Here is a 6,052-nt window from a genome sequence, read left to right as displayed (position 1 = left end):
TTACTATGCTTCTTCAATTATTAAAAGATGAATTTCCAGAAGGTGTTATTTTGCCGTCAACTTCTTATGAAGCCAAAAAATTAGTAAAAGACTTGAATCTTGGATATGAGAAGATACATAGTTGTCCAAATGACTGTATTTTATATCGTGGTGATAATATTAATGAAGATTCGTGCCGAACATGTGGGTCTTCACGATGGAAAAAACAAAATGAAGACAAGCATGATTTGTCGAATGAAGTGGATGCTGCACAGTCTAAAAAAATTTCGGCTAAAGTTTTGAGGTATTTTCCTCTCATACCTAGATTGAAAAGGATGTATGCATCATCAAAGACGGCTTCCTTAATGAGATGGCATGATGAAGAACGTACAAGGGATGGAATGTTAAGACATCCAGCGGATAGTTTAGCATGGAAAGCATTTGATGATAGGCATCACGAATTTGCTTCTGATGTTCGCAGTGTAAGGCTGGGTTTGGCAACTGATGGATTTAATCCATTTCGAACGATGGGTTTGGCGAAGCTAAAGGCGGATTGGAAGCACGAGGGCATGACTGAAGAAGAGGTGGCTCGTGTTTGTCCTCCAGATGTAATCTCTCATCAGTGGAGGGAGCTTGTCCACTACTGGTTTTCCGAGAGAGCTCAGGTTGTGTATATTTTTTCAATACCTTAAATTGTATTTACTATTATTATAGATTAGAAATTTATACATTTTATGCATTACATTGTTTATTGTTTTTCGGGAAAGACATATTCCAATATTGGTAGAGCTGCTCGAGCATCACAGACTGTTCCTCACACTTCAGGCTCCATGAGTTATGCGAGGCGTAGAGCTGAATTCGTAAGCTTTCTTGAAATAATTTAAATTTATCTTAAATTATTCTATCATATAGCATGTATACTCTTGAAATATACTTTTTGTTGTAGATGGATGATAATGGGAGGGAGCCTGGTAGGGTGGAGTTTTATAAGATGACTCACACCCACCGAGATGGCAGCTTTGTCCGGGAGGAGTCAAGAGATATAGTTGTATGTATTCATCTTTGGCTTGTGCTGTATTTTTTTTGATTTTATTATTGGCATACATTAATTTGAATTTTTTTTTGAGAGATATAGGTGATAAGTGCTAAATAATGCATAAATTAATCTTTTATTCATAGCACTTATCATTCTTTTAATTCGCATATTTCGTAAATTTAACCATAAAATATGTGTTACCATCACCATTACATTTTAATAATTATCAGAGGTAATTCGAGTTGATTTATTTATTTAATTATTAAGCCTAATGAATGCAGGTCAAGTCAAACTTATTTGGGATGATCGCTGAACCCAAATCATATGTACCCCGCAAATTAAATCCTCTCAAATTCTGATTCGGTCGTTCATCCCAACTCCCTTATTTCTTTTCCAATATTGAGCTCATCCCGAACAAATTTCTTTCACGAATCTCCATGCATCCCGTTCGTGAGCCATATCTTCCCGTATCCCATTCCAAATCCAACCTTCACCAAATCCAACTTCTTCCACGCCCAGCCGAGATCTCGCTCAACTCCTCTTCATTCCACATCATTATGCAATCCCCTTCATTCCATCTCCTACGTCCCAGCCATCTTCTGGATTATTTCCCAATCGAGATCAACTTCTAAGCTCAATCCCATCTTCTCCGTGATCCTCTTCCTCCTTAAATCCTTCTTCCACGTCATTGTTTACCTCCCCTGTTCCGAGTCTATCCTATATCCAAAGCAGCCCACATCCTGTTCGTGATCTTCTCCCGTTCGGATCAAGCAACCAATATCGTGATGACCTCCACGTTGATTCCCAGACTTCATTCTCCCGTATCCAAACAAAACTCCATGCTCCCAGTCCATTTCCTCTTCCGAGTCCTCCTCAAACCGAATCTAGATTAGAACCAAAGGAACCCCTGTTTCTCCGCGTCCACATCTTCCTCTGTTTTCGAACCAATCCATCCTCATCCTCTTCCCATCGTATCTTCACAACGTCTCCAGCTTTCCGTGAGCCAATCCGCATCTTTCCCAACTCCTTCCGCGATGCAAAACCAATCTCCCCAGCATCTGCATCATCTTCCTAGATCTTATCCCATTCGGAACGGAATTCCATCGCCCATGGATTAAGCTCATCCTCTCCGCATCTTCAGCCGTATGCATCAATCATGCATCCCCGCTATCCCCTGCTACTAGCTCCTCTGTTCCCAACGGAACAAATCTTATCCCGGTTACAAATCAGCATCATCCTCTTGTCTGCAACCAGCCATCCAAAGAACAAATCCCCGCATTCTTCTCGGTGGATAAGCTCCCAGCCAATTCATCTTTGCCGGATCCCCTGTTACAAGAAAACGAAATCAAAGCTTATCCTCACAGGTTGTTCAAGTGATTGGGACCAGAGCCGGCATCTACAACGCAGATTAAGCAGAGATCTCGCAGCCTTATCCCACTTTAATCTATCCTTATCTCGAAGGGAAATAGGGAGGAGGAGAGATGGAGGTGGGCAGCCTATAAAAGGGGTCAAGCGTGAACAGAGGAGCATTCATTCCCTCTTCCCCCACCGGGGGGCATTCCTCCTTCCCCACCGGAGGGGGCATTCCCTTCTTCCTTACCGAAGGGAGTCGGCTGATCATCTTCTCAGAGGGCGGGGAGAAGCCAAGTTCCCACGAAAGAATAAAAAAAAAAAAAGAGAAAGGAGAGGGAGAGAATACTTTGTGATATTTTGGGAATAGAGAGAGTGGGATGGAAGGAAAAGATTTTTATATGAAGATGGAAGCCTGTTTCTGTGCTGCTGCTGTCATCCACCACTGCATGGAAGCCTGAGCTCTTCTCCAGGGCTGGATGCAGCCCTAACAAAGGGAGACGGGTTTTATATTTTATTTTATATTCTTGGGGTTGTATGAACTTATTGTTTTTAATGGATATCTTCTTTTGAATCATATTTAATTTTTGTGATTTTAAGTATGATGTTCGTACAACTGTTCTTCATGATCACTAAGTAAATATAAGATAGTCCATACTTAGGAAAGATGCGATGTGCTGCCACCTTAGATTAGGATAGACATTTCATGCCAACTGAAGATGGATTATGCCCAAATTATTTTTGTGAATTTTTATTTAAATATTTATTAGGCTTGTAGCCAATTTGCATGTTAATCCAAGAACGAAATAAAATATAAATAACCCTTGTTCCGATGTTAGTGGTGAATTCCTTGCCCTAGGTTCTCTAAACTGATATCCTTTTAATTGTATTTTCTTTTATTAAATTGCTTAGTTTAATAGTCTTCACAAATTCATCCTTTTAAATATTTTTATTTTTAAGAAAACAACTATATCCCAATCCCTGTGGATCGATACCCGTAATCACTATTCTATCAGATACGTGCTATTGCATGGTCTTTAAAGTTGACTATCAATTTTTGGCGCCGTTGCCGGGGATTGCTAGCATAGTTGTTTTCCTTTTCATTAAAAAAAAACTTTCAAATATATATATATATATATATATATATATATATTTAAAATAAAATAAAAATATTTTCTATTTTTGTTACTTTCCTTATCTCTTTTTCCTATTACTAATTTTTGATTTTTCTCTTGATATTATTTGATCAGGAATCGAAGAGAAAATCTGGGACGATCAAAAAGGAAACTGTTGAAAAAGGAATGCTATAGAGGTTTGCCTAAAAAAAAAAAAAAATTTGTTGGGGAAATTCCCTTTGGTAACCTCTAAACCATTCTTATTTAAATTGATTCCCAGTTTGCTTGAAATTTTGTGGTGATTGTTTGATTTTAATTTCAGTAAAAGTGTGAATGCATGCTTGATACACATACACCAATTAATCCACACATAGTAAGGACAATCACCCCAACAAGATAAGAATTGGATTTCATCACCAGATTCTTGCCCAAATTAGGTGAATCAATTCTCACAGAGCTATCACTTTAATTAAAATCAATTAGACGTTAGCCCCTAGGGACATTCGAGCTCAGTAGGACGAAGATCACCGAAAGTTGCACCAATTTCGCTCTGTGGCTCAGATGATGTCTAGGCAAGCTTTGTCCCTTTAAGGAAGACAGTTCATCTGTTCGAGGCAAGTAGTTTTTAAGTGGGACCTTTGCAACGCATCGTGACCCCCCCACTTACCTGGGAGCTTTCCTGGTCAACTCAGTCATTAGACCGGATTGGAGGCTTAGGTGCCCTCTTCAAACCAGTTAGGAGCTGTCTAGTGATTTTAGGGCAAACATAAGGAATTGATGTGTTTTTCTTTTAATGCATGCTTGGCCCATTTTGACTTTGATATAGACAAGGCCATAGAAGCAGTCAACTTCTTACCTGATAATCAGTCTCTCACAAATTTTCTTCCTTGGAGAACTCGGCATGAATCCGGTATGATTTGATAAGGATGCACTGCATCTGGCTGAAGACATTAAACTTAGCGCTTGTTGGGAGGCAACCCAATTCTCATATATTATTTTTGCACATTTATTTATCGCATTTTTCAGAAGTCCTCATATTACTGATGCAATTAAGGTAAAATGCTTCTATCCTCCATATGCATCATATTTTCATCAAAAATAAAAATAATAATAATAAACAATAAAATAAAAAATAATAATATAATATTATTAAAAAAATAAAAAAAAATAAAAAAAATAAAAAAAACATTGAGGACAATGTCTGGTCTAGGTTGGGGGGTATAGGAAATTCGAATTTTTAAAGAAATTTTTACATTTTCGTATTTTTAAATAAATTTATCTCAAAAAAAAAACCTAATTTCTATGCTTTAGTGCTGAAATGATAAACACACAAAGTATATAAAATCTAAAAAAGCCCAATGACTAGTCAGGAGTAAGACAATTTGAGTTCTTTTTATTAAAAGTTCTTTTAGCGAATTGTAAGATAATTTTTACTTTGGAATTTCACAACACACATGGTCTACACTTCTAAGGGTTAGGTTCAACATTATGTTGTTAAGCCTGGTAGCAACCTTGAGTCCTGATGAATCATTCCTATCTAATTCACTATTATCTCATAATTCAAAAAAAAAAAGTGAATTTAGTCAGGTACATCGAAAAGGGCTACCTATTGTCAAAGGTCAGCGGGCTTGTATGATGAACCCGAGCATAGGTCCGTAGGGGAGTCTTGATGCCTAACACCTTATGCCATCTGGTGTGAGAGTGTTGACTAAATGCTCATTACACGGAGAAATCATTACAAGAGTAAAAGTGCATAATTTATTTATAAATATAAAAAAATAAAAAAAAATAAAATAATTAAAAAAAAGAAGAAAAAAAAAGAAAGAAAAAGAAGAGAAAATAATATTGATCTTGAAAAAGACAATAGTGTGAAAGCCGTCGTTGTAAAAATTCGAGTAAACTGGAATATTACAGATAAAGCCCATGAGGTATTAAAGTAAACATCCAAAACTCTCGAAATCCTGCAAGATAGGATAATTTTGAATCAGTGATTAGGTCTTATCTGACCAATTCTTGGAAACTACTAGCTTTAGCAGTATTTTGGGGAATCTAAAGCCTTAGCTTGTGTACGGTCCAGATATCACCGAGCACCCGAGTATAAATAAGCCTTACAACTCCCTAACGGAAACTTAATGATCTCAACTTGAATTGCATTTTGACCTAGCCTTTGGGCTGACTTAGTAATTAAAACTTTGTGTGCTTTTGAAATTATTGGTACTTATGCATTTGAAATCAGATTTTATAAAACAGTAAAATAAATTCTTTAGAGACAGCAGTTTGTGGATATCTGAGCCGGAAACCCTCACAAAACAAAACTCGTCCACTAGGGCCACCTAGGGGTTTAAAGCCTTATTGCATACGGTAAATGCAATCGCGATTCCTGCGAAAGTGAGTTAGTTTTTATTTTGCTTGAGGACTAGCAAAATGTAGGTTGGGGGGTGTGATAAGGGCTAAATAATGCATAAATTAATCTTTTATTCATAGCACTTATCATTCTTTTAATTCGCATATTTCGTAAATTTAACCATAAAATATGTGTTACCATCACCATTACATTTTAATAATTATCAGA

General features: G+C 37.1%; 1 long non-coding RNA gene across 2 annotated transcripts; it reads left to right on the top strand.

Moving 5' to 3' along the window:
- The first annotated feature begins 540 nt into the window (after window positions 1-540).
- On the top strand, window positions 541-1,031 carry LOC149768004 (uncharacterized). Of its 2 annotated transcripts, none has more exons than XR_016400069.1 (3): window positions 541-647; window positions 747-839; window positions 926-1,031. It is a non-coding gene; the product is annotated as an uncharacterized LOC149768004 (long non-coding RNA). The 2 variants fall into 2 exon arrangements; XR_016400068.1 differs by having other exon boundaries at window positions 544-644.
- The last annotated feature ends 5,021 nt before the right edge of the window (window positions 1,032-6,052 follow it).

Source organism: Phoenix dactylifera, chromosome 3, assembly GCF_051530095.1.
Source record: "Phoenix dactylifera cultivar Ajwa chromosome 3, Ajwa_hap1_PhDact_Kaust_v1.1, whole genome shotgun sequence".
Taxonomy (NCBI): domain Eukaryota; kingdom Viridiplantae; phylum Streptophyta; class Magnoliopsida; order Arecales; family Arecaceae; genus Phoenix; species Phoenix dactylifera.
The sequence above is the reverse complement of the archived record's forward strand: the minus strand, read 5'-3'. Positions and strand labels throughout refer to the sequence as shown.